Source organism: Asterias rubens, chromosome 18, assembly GCF_902459465.1.
Source record: "Asterias rubens chromosome 18, eAstRub1.3, whole genome shotgun sequence".
Classification (NCBI taxonomy): Eukaryota; Metazoa; Echinodermata; class Asteroidea; order Forcipulatida; family Asteriidae; genus Asterias; species Asterias rubens.
Genome location: NC_047079.1, coordinates 9,225,562 through 9,243,150, shown reverse-complemented (window position 1 = coordinate 9,243,150; position 17,589 = coordinate 9,225,562). Strand labels below are relative to the sequence as shown.

Below are 17,589 nucleotides of genomic sequence, written 5' to 3'. Positions count from 1 at the left end.
GGCATGAACACATGGAAAGACACAAGTTGCTTCGGCCGGGCGCGGGCTAAACGCATTCTGAAATAAACCTTTAGGTTCAAAGGAGAGGATAATAATTTTACACACTTCACTTGTTGTTTGATTTATTTTTCACCCAGATGTCGCCTTTTTGCGCATCATTCTCGAGATCTCTAAATTATCTTGAATAATAGCACTTGTATCTACCAGTGTTCTTGGTCTTGGACCTTTCTTGGTCTCAGGTGAATAATCAGGCTAAATTTCAAGGGTTGCTTAAGAAGGATATTAAAACCATGCTCAGCAAAAAAGCTCAGCAGAAATACTAGTAAAAAAAAAGAAGTTTACCTATATCTGAAAAAAATGGACTTGGGCCCTTTTCGAACCCATGGCTTTGGCTAAAGATTCGGCACTGATGGCTAGCTTGCCCCCACCCCCAGTTGCTCGTGCTTTGCATACGCGCTCAGGGATAAATGAGAAGACAGAGCCTGAAGTCGGATCCAAAGCTAAAGCCATGGTTTCGAAAAGGGCCTATAAGTGACCCATTTGCCACCTGGGCCCAATTTTAAGAAGCTGCAAAAGAAGTACAAAATTGAATGTTCTTAGCGTGAAATGTCTTCCTTGATAAAAAACACTGTCCTAAAACCAACCAAATTTCCATTATTTTGTTTCATATTTCTTGTTACTGGTATTCAGCTGTTAGTTGCTTATCCTGAAATCACGTGGAAATTTGTTTTATCAAGGAAAAAGTTTCATGCTAAGCAAATTAATTTGTGTGCTTAGCAGCTAGAGCCATATTATGCATGTGCCTAGCACCCTAGCCCTTCTTAATATTGTTTACGGAGTGCGCCCTCTGTAGCCCAGTTTTAGTCTGATAGCAACGAGGGACTTGTTGACGTTGATCATGTTGTTATTTTGTCATCTAAAAACTCAGGCAAAATGTCTCCTTCAAGACCGTCCATTGGATTCATGTTAATGTGGCTGTTCATCAGAGGCTGACCGGACCTATCAAGGTATGTTTTAGAGTGATATATTGAGAAACACGCATTTCCCGATACTTTTATGTGTGCATGTTATTGTTTTGATTTTAACGAGAACACGACTCTTACCGCATGATCGCCGTACACCCTGACCGGTGGTACCTGACCATTGTACGGGGGCAACCCCCTTGCCTGTGATGGGTGATTGTGTGTTGTAGGGAACGTACAGATAGATCAAGATACATATACATACATACGGATACATGTACATGTACATAATTATATCATTGACTGAACAGTTGAACTGAGTTGGCTCTGCTTAAACTTTACAGTAGATTTTCCACATTGGTCCTTTATGTCAACCAAAGATTCCAACTAACCATAGACCTAACAGTTGACACTGTCAGTGACAGTGTTTAAAGAAAGGAGTTCCCACATGTGTTGTGTTTTTATTTGTTGATTTTTTTTCTGGGAAAATTAAACAAAAAATGGTGTTCAAATAGTATTAGTTTTTCTGACATTTTCAACTAACGTTAAGTTGACACGACTCAAGCTTTTTATTTAAATATTATTTTTTGCAATAAATTGATCAAAAATAAAAAAAAAAAAAAAAACTTCCCTCCTTGGTTAAACATTTCCATAATTTGGAGAAACATAATTTTTAATGCCATTTTGATGCCAAGTAAAGTTGGCTGTGTCCATGGAACATAGTTTATTGCTCCATGCTGTGACTATAATAGTATATTGTGATCTGTATTTCAATACATGTTTAAAATCAACAATTTGGTTGGTTTTCTGTTTGTATAAATTGTCGTCGGGTCATTGATGCCAAATAATTGTTTGTCCTGCTTCCACAAAAGGTCTGAAGTGTTTTAAATTTTCTCTTAAATTAAATTATTTACTTTTTTTTATATGAAAAACAAACATTAGACCTTCAGATGTTTTGAATATTTTGTTTAAAAGTTCTTTCTTTGATTTAAATTTGTGGACATAATTGTATGTGAGAAACACAATTTGTTTTCTTCAGGTTTTTGGTATCTGGAGTAGATCCCTGAAGGCGCTTAAATTTGTAAGAATTTTTACCAAAGTTCTTTCTTAGGTTTAAATTTTATGAGAGACACATTTTTTCCTTCAGGTCATTTGATGCCAAATTAGAAAAGTTGTTGGTAGTGCCTCAAACATGGGATTGAATGATGTTGTGACATTGTTATATTATTTTCTTTTTTATATTGCAGATCTCATGTGGATTTGGGGAGTCAAAATGATCGACAAAACTGCCCGGAGTGAAAGAATATAAAAGGGACATCTGATTCTTACATGGACAGCAACATCTGATTCCTACAGGACCTAAACATCTGACTCCTACATGGACATCAACATTTATACCTACGGCGAACATCAACATTGTTCCCTACATGGACAGCAACATCACTAAATTACTACATGGAGAGCAATGTTTTTATTTTTACATGGACAGCAACATCTGATTCATACATGGACAGCAACATCTGATTCATACATGGACAGCAACATCTGATTCATACATGGACAGCAACATCTGATTCATACATGGACAGCAACATCTGATTCTTACATGGACAGCAACATCTGATTCATACATGGACAGCAACATCTGATTCATACATGGACAGCAACATCTGATTCTTACATGGACAGCAACATCTGATTCATACATGGACAGGAACATCTGATATGTGAGGATAATGGTTACACATCGAGAACGATCATCACAAACTTTCGTCATTCAGGATTTTTGTTAAGGGCAGACAGACAGTACACAGTTGAAGGATTCGCTTAAAAGTTTCTTTAATCATGTTTATTAAATCCTGATCTTTGAAGTAATATATTTAGGTGTTTTTTTTTAAAGATTCTAAATTTAGTTTCAGTGTAGGCCTACTTATTAATGATCCATGTCATTAATGTTGCCACAATTATTTCCATGTCAGAGTGTTAGTAATTATTTGATGTCAATAATTTACTGGTAAAAAAAGCTGATTATAGATATTCTTGATTTAATTAAGAATGAACGATTAACGTTAATTCGTGTTATAGCATTGAGACTTCATTGAAATTATTGCTATATTAAAATTGTTTATTATTATTATCGAAATAAATAAAAATGGTACAATATTAATCTCAACGTGTTTTTGTCCGACTGTCATTATTTTTTTGTCAAACCTGTATTTATTTGTTTAAAAAGATTTATGCGACTTCATAAAACGAAACGCAGTCTTAGCGTATTCACACTTGATTAAATTTTATTAATTTGTTTTTTTTTTAACTAAATTTTATATTAAAATAAAAAAGACAAACAAGTTTATGTTTCCTTGTGGCCGAGTAGGCTTTGACGGGTAGTCTTGATTCAAGAATTTTATCCTTGAGAGAGCGCCCTCTTGTGGCAATATTAATTACTTACGGCAATATAATCACATATTAATTAATATCGCCACAAGAGGGCGCTCTCTCGACGACTGATCCAGAGACTGATCGCTACTGTGTAGTATACGCGTATATACAGTGTGTACGTCAAACTTCGTTCTAATGTTTACCACCTCGAAAATTTTTTTCTCCAACCCGGAAGACGCCATAGCCTAGCGGATAGGGAGACGGCTTCGAAGACATCTTGGAGACATCTGTGCGGGTTCGAGCCCCGGCCTGGACACCACCATCATGGAGACACGCTCACCAGAGGAACGCCCACGGACCCCGGACCACGACGAGGAGGCAACATGGCGGAGATACACCAGGGGCAGGCGTGGACCCGGAGAGAGAGAGAGAGGGGGAGTGGTGGACCGGGCAGGAAGGGAAGTGGGGACGAGATTTTTCTTTTAATTAAATTTTATTTAATTTTAATTAAAAAAAAAAAAAAAAAAATCAAAATTAACGGTGAATGGTTTTCTTAAAATCGCCTGAAACGTACGCTCGTTAATTTTTTTTTTTTTCCATAAAGGAAAATCCAAAATTGTAAAAACTTGCAAAAATCACCACTAATTTTTCGTTTTTTTAATTTCATTTTCTTAAAATCGCCTGAAACGCATGCTCGTTAATTTTTTTTGAAATCAATTTTTTTGGGGGAAAAAAAACTTGAAAATCACTGAAAATTACCAAAATTGAGAGTAAAAACATTTTAAACACCCTTAAAACAGTGCGTGATACACTCCAGGGTATCCCTGTTGACATTCTACATGTAATAGACATTCTGGTGACAAACAAACTTACAGGAAAGTGTCGTTTAATAAATATTGCTTAAAATTACTATAAGTTACACACACATAACCTTGATAACTTATCAGCTAAGTGTATACACATAATACATGTATAGGAGAAATCAAACAAGTGTGTGAAGAAATTAGTCTGGCACCTACATTAAGAACTAGTGTTGTATTACCACTAAGAGACGTGGAACCAGACTTCAAAAGATGGAGCAAAAATTGTATGGAAGCTTACAAGGACCATCTGCATTGCCAACTTTCCATGTTATATAGATCAGAAAATCATTAAAAAAATACTATAACTATTTATTTTGGGGTTCTCATGGATTTGCGAAATCTAGTTTTTCAAGATAAAATGGTAAAAAGGTACAGTACTGTACTTTCACTACTAAGAATAAAACTTTATGGAAATGCAGATGTTCACTCCAAGTTTCCATATATTTGAACTCCATTAAAACCGAAGGCCCTGCTCGGTTCGTACAATGTTTTGCAGATAAATATAATCACGTGCGATACAAATACATCAAATTTACCACATATAAATATCAAACTAAGTATTTAAAACATGTTTCAAACTCTGACATCTGTGTAAAGTTATGTTTTAAAACTGTACATGTTAGCCTATATGTTGCATGATTGTTCACTACACTGCTTTGGTATTCAGTACAAAATGTTAGTTGTAGCTAGTAGCCCTTGCTTTTCTGCATTTCACTACCCATTCTTCAGGCCTGATGCTTCATTCTCGTACGGGCAATGCAGCTTTTTCTCAGTAAAATGCCAGAGTCTGAGGGAAATTTGAATTAGTACCACAGCATTTCAATGGGCACCAATGCAATGACCAAAGCCGTGTGCATGGAGGCAATTGCTGCGTAATTTGTCTCCGCAAAGTATCAGGCCTGATGATCCAATGGAGCTACAAAATGTACACAACAATATTCAGCAAAGTTTTCACTTCATAACAAAAACAGCCACATAGGGCTGTTTTACGAAGTTCACCTTTGCTTTGAATTAAACTAATAGCTTTTCAAATAAATAACAACTTTGTTTCAGTTGTAAACAGTAAAGACTGATTGTCCGAGTGGTTTTATGAGAGTCCATGTAAACAGATCTTTGTACATTAAATAAAACTCACTACGAGAGACGTACCTTAACATCTTAGTATTGAATGAAACACAAAGTTGAACTGAATTAGCTTGAGACGCTGAGAAGATGACGTATTTGAAATTATGATGAGGCAGCATCTCACATGCTCTGGTCAGTCAAGCTGGCGCATCTTTCATACCAAGGCTTGTCATCATCATGAGTGTTCTATAAACAAAACATTCAAAGGACAAAATTAATGCATGGAATATATGTCAAGAGGAAAACAGTTGCATATTGTATGCATATTGTAATTCAGTTTGTAGAAGGTGCTGTTGATTGGTGGTGGATACAGATTGGTCGAAAAGTGTTGAACATCCCAAGGGGTGATCATATTGGGGACTGGTCAAGAACAGCAGACAAGTTTTGTGCATCTTTGGCTTTGATACATATTGAAGTCGAAAGGGTAATAGTATTGGAGACGGGTCTAGATTAACAGACAAGTTGTGTGTAAATCTGTCATTGATAGAAGTACAAGGGGCAATAGTATTGGGGCAGGCCTACAATCCCAGCCAAAATGCTTGGGCCACCCATTCATATTGTTACATTATACCATTCCCTGTACACTTTCCACTGACAATCATTCACTCCCCCGTCCCCCGTTCAATGTTGACTGTAACGTAGAAGACCGTGCAATCAGAACCAACATTGAAAGGGGGCAGGGGGGCCCAACGAGATATGGCCGGGATTGTAGAATAGGGTTTGCAAACGGATATTGTTCATATTTGGCTTTGATGCAGATTTGAAGCACAATAGGTCAACAAATATTCTTGATGGGTCCAGATTGGCAGTAAAGCTGATTTGTTATTGAAAAATATCATCATTGTACCTTAATATCCAAGTGTTGAATAACTAGCAAAGTTGAACTGAAGTAGCTTGAGGCATGCAGTGAGGAGATGATGTACTCGAATTCATGATGATGCCGCATCTCATGGGGTCTCTTCAGTCAAGCTGACGCATCTTTCATATCAAGGCTCTTCATCACCTTAGGAGTGTTCTAGAAACAGAAAATAAAAGAACAAATAATTGATATTATTTATCCCAATGCAAATTTAACATATTAACAAATAGAAACTTTGCCCACTCCCAATCCCTCCCCTTTCCCCCATTGATGAAATCATGAGGCAAATCCCTAGAAGCATATAGTTAGTATTTAAAGGTTTGTTCTTGGTATAAAGTATACGAAGATAGGGGGTTGGGGGGGGGGCTGGGTTAAGAATGACAACGGTGTGGGTGATGTTTGGAGACACATTATTGGTTGGGAGCAAGTTCCCAAAAGGGAGACAAGTGGGTCTATTTTTGGGAGAGACTTGAGGTGAAGAAAAGGTTATTAGGGTGGGTCCTGAATGGCAGAAAAGTGGGGTGCATCATGGATTTATTCGGATTTGATGTAAAATGGGTAAAATGTTGGAGGTGGGTCTGGAATGGCTGAAAAGTGGGGGTACATTTGGGATTTATTTATATTTAAAGTGAAAATGGGTAATTCCTGGGGGCAAATCCTGAATGGCCAAAAAGTGGGGTTTCTGTGGGATTGATACAGGTTTGAAGTAGAAGGGGTTAAAATTTATGGGGCGGGTCTAGAATGGCAGAAAAGTGGGGTGCATTTGGAATTGATTTATATTTTGAAGTAAAAAGCGTAAAACGTTTGGGCGGGTCCTCAATGGCAGAAATGTGGGGTGCATATTGGATTTATACTTATATCGGAAAGTAGAGGGGGAAAAATGTTGATGGTGGGTTTAAAATGGCCGAAAACTAGGGTGCATTTTGGATTGATTTATATTTTGAAGTAAAAATGGGTTATTCTTTGGGGCTGATCCTAAATGGCCAAAATGTGGGGTGTATATTGGATTGATTTATATTTTGAAGTAGAAGGGGTAAAAATTTGTAGGGTGGGTCTAAAATGGCAAAAAAGTGGGGTGCATTTGGAATTGATTTATTTTTTGAAGTAAAATGGGTAAAATGTTTGGGGCGGGTCTATAATGGCAGAAAAGTGGGGTGCATTTGGGATTGAATTATTATTTGAAATAAAAGGGGGAAAATGTTGGGGGTTAGTCCTGTGGCTGGCAAAAGTGGGGTGCATTTTGGGATTGAAGTTAGGGGTAAAATTTTTGGGGTTGGTCCTGACTTGAAAACAGTGGGGTGCATTTTGGGATTAAAGTAAAAGAGGTAAAATGTATTGTTTGGGGTTGGTCTATGGTCATGACTGGCAAGAAGTTGGGTGCAATTTGGGATTGAAGTAAAAGGGGTAAAATGTATTGTTTGGGGTTGGTCTATGGTCATGACTGGCAAGAGGTTGGGTGCAATTTGGGATTAAAGTAAAAAGGGTTAAATGTAAAAAAGGTGAAATGTCCAGGTTGGTCCTGACTGGCAGAAAAGTGGGTTGGTGATTGGGTTTGATATCATACAGATTTGAATTAAAAGGTTGACCGATCAAGCAGTAGATTGCAATAGTTCTGTTTGTGAGTTATACAGATTTGAAGTAATTTGGGTATACCAAAATTTAAATATTTATTTATTACATTTTTTTTTCAGGGGGGGGGGGGTGAGGGGGTGGGCAACAAGTGTGATTGACTCAGATTTGAAGTGAAGAGTGAGTAAAATATTGGGGGCGGTCCTGATTGCGAAAAAGTGGGGTGAATTGAAGAAGGGCCAAATTATTGGAGGTTGGTCCTGTTGGCTGTTAATTAAGTGGGGTGCATTTCGAAGTTTTTACAGATTTGATTAATGAGGGCCAAACTTTAAGTAATTGAAACACCCAATTAAAAATAGAACAATTCACATACATCTTGGCTGGTACTCAGCAAAATCCACTTCTGTATGTTATATTCTTCAGTAATTACATACATTGTCACAGAGTGGTAGTGAGTGTCGTCATTGACACTGACAGCAAGTGAACTTGAAGTTCATTTAATTGTGTAGTCTATGTATGTTTCTGTCTGTCCTGTAGCGATTGAAAAACATCTTTTCGTCTTCTAAGCGTTTGATAATGGTAACATAACCCCTCGACTCGCTCTACTCTAGCGATAACGTTCGGATTCAGACGCTGACAATGACACCACTTACTCATCGGTGACTGAGTCAGTGATGGTCAGTGGTGGTGTGTGTGACGTGACTTCAGTTTAGCAGATTTTGATAAACAAACATAGTAAAAACAAGTATAATTCTTGCAGTTATTATACAAACTTACCTTGAGGGTGTGGGTTGATACTCCGGGTTTGACAACCGTATATTTGATGGGAAATCTTTGTCTTAACATACGTTTTGTCTGTTGTTTTAAGTGACATATCCACGTGTGCTGCCAACGCCATCTTGATTATTGTTGACACTATCTAAAATTTTACTAGGGAGGGCGCACTCCATAACGACTTTTGTTTGACACTGTGTGGGCGGGGCTTAAGGTAACCCTAGGGAAAATGATTTGACTGAATTAATAAACATAGAATTGTATATTTTTCTAGATTGTCAGCAAATTACGAAAGTATATCCTTATTATAGGCTTTTTAGACATTTATGGAGATAAATAAGTTCTTGTGGATTTGAATTTTGCCCGCAGACTGCCAGAAAGAAACTTTAGAAAGCTTAATAATTATACTAGAGGGTGGGAGTTTTTATTTTGGTAAAAGTGAGATGTCACACCATATTTCCCCCAATTCCCGATCTTCATTATTCAATCTCCCATAAACCTTCTTTATAAAAACATTGATGTGATTTTCAGTCGATTGGTGGATTGGGTGGGGGGGGGGGGGGGGTCCTTCTTCAGTGACAGGAATAATGCGAAAGGAAAGAAAGAGGTCGCCCTTTCATTTTTTGTTTTACAACAGAAGTGCACATGCGCATTCAGTATACTCCATCACAACATGCAAAATGTCGTCTGCTCACGTCGTCACACACAGCGTCTTCAAAATCAGATGTTCTACCACAAAACATTTCATGTAAGTGCATATTTTTTTATCCAGAATTGGGGGTACATAGCATACCACATAATCTGACGTTATTTGAACATATTATTGTTTAAAAAGGACGATTTTCTGGTCGTTTTAATTTGGCGACAAGTGGAAACTTTCAGACAACTCCTGTCGTCTGTCTAGTCCTGCAGTGCACAACACAAGTCACAATCAACTTTACACGATCAATGATGAATAACGTGCGTTGTTTGCATCAAAATGCTCATTACTGCCATTCTATCAGTGGCGTAACCAGACATCTCCTATTGGGGAGGAAGCAAACGAAATGATAAAGACTATATTGCAGGGGGCTGTAGTAGTCAACCATATTAAAATAAATTTTGGCACTGTTTTGAAAGCTCTTATTTGGGGTCCGGGTCGGGGTGGGGACTGTTGCAACTGCTTCTGGATTCCATCCTGGCCAAGAAGCTTCTACTTCTACTTCTACTTGTATACTCGGTAGGGTCCATAACTTATAAGACAGGACGTAAAGCTGAGGGACTACTTGTCCATGAGCGGTGCAGGGGTGCATTTGAGTAAGCATTAGAACTTAGAAGGGAAGTCTCAGTCAGTGAGCTCGATGGATTGTTTTGAATATCTTACTAAACATTGATGGTACCCTGTTGATAGTGAAGGAAACAGATAAACCTCTTGTTAAATAAAACAAACCAACTCATACAAAAATGCACAAAGTACACAAACCAACTCGTACAACAACCTCATACTTATAGCTTGTACCCCCAGATGAATTTTGTGTAGGTTTCAGTTGCTTATTTTATTCTATTCTTTCTGTGTTTCTAGATGTGAGTTTTTGGTTCTGGTATTGAACTCAACTGCGGAATGAATCTTCTTTCACCATTACATTCAAGGATACACATGGATGAAGAATCATCAGTTTGGACCGCACCCAACCTCCTGAAATAGGATGGTGAGTTTTAAAAAAGTCGTTGTTAGTTGTTCATAAATGCAACTGCCAAACATTTTGTTGTATTCCTGTTCTCCTCTTCCTATCAGAGCCTCACCTAATTGATTGGCCCATGGGGCCTCCCTGAGTATTCATCTGTGCTGTACCTGCAACCAAAACCATCTCCTGATAATCTGCTATTATCAAAGACTCTAAAAGTGCATCCCTCTTTTCTGCTAATGTTGTCCCACCCCAGGCCTTATATCCACTACAACTTGTATATCAGTCAAAAGCAAGCATCCCTCCTCTCTGCATACTTAGATACGCCCCCAATGTTGACCTATTATACAACCTACATCAATCCCAAATATGCATCCTCTTTTCTGCTCACTTTGAGACCCGCCCACAATGGGGACCCAGCCAATTCTCAAATGCATCCATCCTCTCTGGAAAGTGCCTTCCCAAATGATGTACCTCCTTTCTGGGCACACTCACAGGGTTAACCTTTCTCTTTAAAATCTGTATTGATCCAAAGTGCACCCCCTTGTCTGCCATTCTGGACCAACAACCAACATCTTACCCCTTTTACTTCATACTGTATCAGTCACATTCAGGACGCCTACCCTCAACATTTGACCTCTTCTAGTTATACTTCAAATCTATATCATCCAAAATCAAACACCTCTTGTCTGTCATTCATGACCATTGGACCAACCCTCAAACAGTTTACCCCTTTTACTTCAAATTTGTATCAACCCATAACTCACCCCCTTTTCTGTCATTCAGGACTAACCTCCAACATTTCATCCCTTTTACTTCAAATCTGTATCAACCCAAGACATGCACCCCCCTTGTCTGCCATTCAGGACCAACCCCTAACGTTTCAACCCTTTACTTCAAATTTGTATCAACCCAAGACATGCACCCCCCTTGTCTGCCATTCAGGACCAACCCCTAACGTTTCAACCCTTTTACTTCAAATCTGTATCAACCCAAGACATGCACCCCTCTTGTCTGCCATTCAGGACCAACCCCAACATTTTACCCCTTTTACTACATACTGTATCAATCACATTCAGGCACCCCACTTGTCTGCTACCCTAGACCCCTCCCAGATATTATTACCTCTTCTCCCTGCAAACTGTATTAAACCCAAACCTGTGATATGTTTTCCAAAAGACATGGCTTGGTCCATTGTGAATGATGTAATTAATTATTTTTTCCTTTTGATGTTTGCTCAATAGAACACTCAAGATGATAAGCCTTGATTTGAAAGATGCATCAGCTTGACTGAAGAGAGCCCATAAGATGCAGCATCATCATGAATTCCAAGACGTCATCTTCTCAGCGTCTCAAGCTTCCTCAGTTCAACTTTGTTATTAACTCACAGAAAACATTATAGTGGATATTAAGGTACGTCTTATGTAGTGGATTTTACCTATAGTGTAAAAAGATCTGTTTACATAGACTCTTAGACACCACTTGGAAATGAGTCCTTGTTGTTTAACACTTTGTAAACAAAACTTACAAAGCTGTAGTGTTAAAAATTGAAAGTCCTTTATTTCGTAAACAGATCTTTGTTGTCTTATACACTCATACATGGACAGCACATAGAGAGGTTTATTTATTGTAAAAAGGTCTGTTTACATGGACTCTTATAAAACCACTCGGACATCAGTCTTTACTGTTTACAACTGAAACAAAGTTGTTATTTATTTCAAAAGCTATGAACTTAATTCAAAGCACAGTGTACTGTGTAAACAGATCTTTACCATGTACAGCCCTATGTGACTGTTTTTGTTATGAAGTAAAAACTTTGCTGAATATTGTTGTGTACATTTTGTAGCTCCGTTGAATCATCAGGCCTGATACTTTGCAGAGACAAGTTACGCAGCAATTGCCTCCATGCACACGGCTTTGGTCATTGCCTTGGTGCCCATTGAAATGTTCTGGTACTAATTCAAATTTCCCTCAGACTCTGGCATTTTGCTGAGAAAAAGTTGCCTTGCCCTTACGAGAATGAAGCACCAGGCCTGAAGAATGGGTAATGAAATGCAGAAAACAAAGGGCTACTAGCTACGACTAGCATTTTTTACTGAATACCAAAGTAGTGTTGTGAACAATCATGCAACATATAGGCTAACATGTACAGTTTTAAAACTTAACTTTACACAGATGTCAGAGTTTGAAATATGTATTAAATACTTAGTTTGATATTTATATGTGGTAAATGTGATGTATTTGTATCACGCGTGATTACATTTATCTGCAAAACATTGTATGAACCGAGCAGGGCCTTTGGTTTTAACGGTAATCCAAATATATGGAAACTTGGAGTGAACATCTGCATTTCCATAAATTTTAATGCTTACTTTTGAAAGTACAGTACCGTATCTTTTTACCATTTTATCTTGAAAACTAGATTTCGCAAATCCATGAGGACCCCAAAATTAATAGTTATACATTTTTTTAATGATTTTCTGATGTATTTAACATGGAAACTTGGCAATGCAGATGGCCTTCTAAGCTTCCATACAATTTTTGCACCAGCTTTTGAAGTCTGGTTCCAAGTCTCTTAGTGCTTATACAACACGTATTCTTAATGTAGGTGCCAGACTAATTTCTTCACACACTTGTTTTGATTTCTCCTATACATGTATACACTTAGCTGATAAGTTATCAAGGTTATGTGTGTAAAGGCCCCTTTTAAACAACAGGTTTTAATATGCCAGCTTCGTAATTCACAGTTAAGCTGAGCATAGTTACTTTATAATACTTAAAATAGGAAGTTTGAAGGTTAGAAGTCGCGAACGTGTGTTCTGTGCATTTAAATTGTTATAAAAAGAAAGCACCTACAACTTACGCTAAGTGCCAACTTAGAGTAATTTTAAGCAATATTTATTAAAACGACACTTTCCTGTTAGTTTGTTTGTCACCAGAATGTCTATTACATGTAGAATGTCAACAGGGATACCCTGGAGTGTATCACGCACTGTTTTAAGGGTGTTTTAAATGTTTTAACTCTCAATTTTGGTAATTTTCAGTGATTTTCAAGTTTTTTTCCCAAAAAAAAATTTGATTTAAAAAAAAATTAACGAGCATGCGTTTCAGGCAATTTTAAGAAAATGAAATAAAAAAAACGAAAAATTAGTGGTGATTTTTGCAAGTTTTTACAATTTTGGATTTTCCTTTATGGAAAAAAAAAAAAATTAACGAGCGTACGTTTCAGGCGATTTTAAGAAAACCATTCACCGTTAATTTTGATTTTTTTTTTTTTTTTTTAATTAAAATTAAATAAAATTCAATTTAAAAAAAAATCTCGTCCCCACTTCCCCTCCTGCCCGGTCCACCACTCCCCCCTCTCTCTCTCTCCGGGTCCACGCCTCCCCCTGGTGTATCTCCGCCATGTTGCCTCCTCGTCGTGGTCCGGGATCCGTGGGCGTTCCTCTGGTGAGCGTGTCTCCATGGTGGTGGTGTCCTGGCCGGGGCTCGAACCCCGCATAGATGTCTCCAAGATGTCTTCGAAGCCGTCTCCCTATCCGCTAGGCTATGGCGTCTTCCGGGTTGGAGAAAAAAAATTTCGAGGTGGTAAACATTAGAACGAAGTTTGACGTACACACTGTATAGTACGCGTATACACACAGTAGCGATCAGTCTCTGGATCAGTCGTCGAGAGAGCGCCCTCTTGTGGCGATATTAATTAATATGTAACTATATTCCCATAAGTAATTAATATTGCCACAAGAGGGCGCTCTCTCAAGGATAAAATTCTTGAATCAAGACTACCAGTCAAAGCCTACACGGCCACAAGGAAACATAAACTTGTTTATCTGTTTTATTTTAATACAAAATTTATTATTAATATTTATTTTTTTAAATGTGAATACACTAAGATTGCACGGTTTGCACATGTTTGTTTCGTTTTATGAAGTCTATTAAATCTTTTTAAACAAATAAATACAGGTTTGGCAACAAAATAATGATAATCAGACAAAATCAGGTTTAGATTAATAGTGTATCATTTTTATTTATTACGGTAATAACAATGAACATTTTTAATATAGCGCATAATTACAATGAAGTTTCAATGCTATAAGATAAGTTTACGTTAATCGTTCATTCTTAATTAAGTCTAGAATATCTATAATCAGCTTTTTACCAGTGAATTATTGACATCAAATAACTACTAACACTCTGACGTGGAAAAATGTTAACCTAGTAGGGATTCTGAATAAATATATAATTCTTAAGTTTGAACGTTATCATTTCAAAGTCATTAAAAGTGCCTTTTAATTATTTAATGTTAAAAAAGGATAACTAAATTAGAACATTATTTAAATGAGAAGAATTCATTTTGTAGTCACTCTAAAATGTATTGTCAATAAAAACAATAGGTTACAAGCCTTTAGAAACTTTCCTAGATTTGTAAAAGCATTTTGAGAAACATTTCGTTTCAGCTTTTTTTCCCCCAAAATTTTGAATCTGAGAAGCGTTACTGCAGTAATGCTTCCGAGATAGTGTATTTTTTTAGGGATTATTCTCCCTGCATATTTAAACATATTGGATTGGGATTTCCAGGGACATTTAAAAAACAACCTTTTTGAATTGAAATTACACGTTTAAAAAAACCAAAGGTAATCTTTGCTGTCTTGAAAGATAACAAATCATGTTGCCAAAAAACACATTATTATCCATCACAAACCTAAGGAAAAGTTTTGGAAAAACTATCCTTCAAGGCGGGGGGGGGGGGGGGGGGGGGGTTGTCTGGTGTCTTCAACACAAAATTCCTGGATCAGAAATTTGTGGTTATTATTCTTGAGGGACAACCAAAGTCTCTTTTCTTTGACTAAAAGATTCTCTTTACTACACAATCCACACAAATCAGTTGTACAGTGATCGAAATTGTCTATGCAGGAATCACACACTTTGTCCATTAGGAATGGGAAGTTAATGTCCATGTAAAAGTCAGTTGTTGCTGTCCATGTAGGAATCAGATGTCTATGTAGGAATGAGTCATTGCTGTGTAGGGATCAGATGTGGCTGCCCATGTAGGGATCAGATGTGGCTGCCCATGTAGGAATATGAAGTGACTGTCATTTGTAGGAATCAAATGTCACCGTCCATGTAGGAATCAGATGTCGTTGCCCATCTTCTACTCTTCAGATTTGAGAATTGTTGTGTCGTTCTTCTTATCAGCATTCGTGCTTCACTTAGATTCCAAAGATCCATACAAGATCTGCACACAAAAAGTAAATCACTTATGTATCAGTTCAAAATAAAATACTTGTCACAATAACCAAATTCATAAAGAATGTCCTGAAAATAATTATGTTTCTCAAAAATATCTTTTAAAATATTAACTTAAAATTTATTTTTATTTTATTTCTTAAAGTAAAACAAAATTAGGTTTCTCAAATAGCTGAACATTCGCAGCAAAACGATTGAAAAGTAATACAAATTCTTCAACAAATTTAAATCGTAAGTGAGATTTTTGTTTCTGAATTATTTTACAGTTTAAAGACACTCGATACGCTTGGTAATTGTCAAATACCAGTTTTCTTATTAGGTATGCACAAAAAAACCAAATCTGTGGAAATGTTGACTCAGTTGGTCACCAAAAATGCAAGAGAGTAGTTAAGAAAAAAAAACAAATTTTGCACAAATTTGTATGCTCTCAGATGCCTAAAAAGAGGCCTGCCTTTTTATTATCTGAGTAAGATTTAATACACTTCTTTCTCAAAAACTATGATACTTTAGAGGGAGCCAAAGATCCTCATAAAAGATCTGCAAACAAAAAGTAAATCACTTATGTATCAGTTCAAAATGAAATACTTGTGACAACAACCAAATTCATAAAGAATGTCCTGAAAATAATTATGTTTCTCAAAAATATCTTTTAAAATTTGTACTTAAAATTTATTTTTGTTTTATTTCTTATAGTAAAACAAAATTAGGTTTCTCAAAAACCTGAACAGAAAGAACAAAGATTAGCTGAACATTCGCAGCAAAACAGTTGAAAAGTAATACCAATTCTGCGCCTTGAACACCCAGCAGGGTGGATATGTGCACATTACAAGTCTTATTATTATTATTATTTATTAAATTCTTCAACAAATTTAAATTTTAAGTGAGACTTTTATTTCTGTAACATTTACAGTTTAAAGACACTGGATACGCTTGGTAATTGTCAAATACCAGTTTTCTTATTCGGTATGCACAAAAATGAAAATCTGTGAAAATGTTGACTCAGTTGGTCACCAAAAATGCAAGAGAATAATAAAGAAAAAACTAATTTTTGCACAAATTTGTATGCTCTCAGATGCCTAAAAAGAGGCCTGCCTTTTTATTATCTGAGCAAGATTTAATACACTTCTTTCTCAAAAACTATGATACTTTAGAAGGAGCTGTCTCACAATGTGTTATACAGCTCTCTATTTTTACAGAGTTCGTGTTCATGCAAACAATTATTTTGAGTATTTAACAATAGTGTCCAGTGGCCAAAACAGAAACAAAATTAAGATCAATTGAAAATGAAAAAAAAAAAAAAATGAAAACTAATTAGCATGTTCAACATATTTGCCAGTAGGCTTCTGGTCATAATAGTTGTACATGCTCAAATAATTTTCATCTCTTGAGCAAAAAATTTGTTTTTGTGACTTGTTTAACTTATTTCTCAAAAACTGCAGCACCTCAGCAAGTAATATTTTGAGGGAAGCTTTCTACCTTCATTATCGTCAAACCGTGTAACATTAATGTAAATCTGTGGACATTGAGTTTTGTGTCAGTACAAAAAGTACACAAACCCTCATTTAACCATAGCAAGACACCACGGTAGTATAGCTGTTGGTGTCTTGTTTTATTTTGAGGTCTGCGTTGTGTGCAGAAATGCTTGCTTTGTCGGACTTAACTCTGTGTGTAAGTGTGGTTCCTGCCTCTGTATGCAGCTTATTAATGGCTGTAGATGTCACATGAAACAGCAGTGGAGGGAATAAGACTACTATTCTAAGAGGAAAGCGGACATGATAAAACCACCTACCCAAACTCCCATTACTAAAATGAGCTTGCACAAAACAGTTACACGCCTGGCTTAAGACATGGAAGGACAACTCCCTAAACCAACGCAGTCAGATCAGGTAGGGACTGAAACAACTCAACCAAACCACATGCAAGGCTCCGGGAGTGATATGGATGAAAACAAAAACTGTGAATGGATGTTCTTATTGTTTTGTTGTAGAGTGTCTAAAAATAGTTGCATGTATCTTGCTTCGTGAGACGTAGCCCTGGGATAGGACACCAGCAGCCGATTTCATGAAATGCTAGGAATAATCCTATTCCTAGTCTAACTCGTCCTAACTTAGGATTAATCTTAAAAGTAAGTAAGGTCTGCATGCTAC

General features: G+C 36.8%; 3 long non-coding RNA genes across 3 annotated transcripts; 2 read left to right on the top strand and 1 right to left on the bottom strand.

Moving 5' to 3' along the window:
• The first annotated feature begins 886 nt into the window (after nucleotides 1-886).
• LOC117302476 lies at nucleotides 887-3,869 on the top strand. The gene is made up of 2 exons (XR_004520436.1): nucleotides 887-1,007; nucleotides 2,210-3,869. It is a non-coding gene; the product is annotated as an uncharacterized LOC117302476 (long non-coding RNA).
• Nucleotides 3,870-4,064: 195 nt separating this feature from the next.
• On the bottom strand, nucleotides 4,065-8,656 carry LOC117302397. Its single transcript, XR_004520420.1, has 3 exons — nucleotides 8,535-8,656; nucleotides 6,177-6,344; nucleotides 4,065-5,515 (listed from the first exon to the last, which is right to left on the bottom strand). It is a non-coding gene; the product is annotated as an uncharacterized LOC117302397 (long non-coding RNA).
• A 550-nt stretch (nucleotides 8,657-9,206) lies between these two features.
• Nucleotides 9,207-13,252, top strand: LOC117302438. Its single transcript, XR_004520427.1, has 3 exons — nucleotides 9,207-9,279; nucleotides 10,093-10,219; nucleotides 11,440-13,252. It is a non-coding gene; the product is annotated as an uncharacterized LOC117302438 (long non-coding RNA).
• Nucleotides 13,253-17,589: the final 4,337 nt, after the last annotated feature.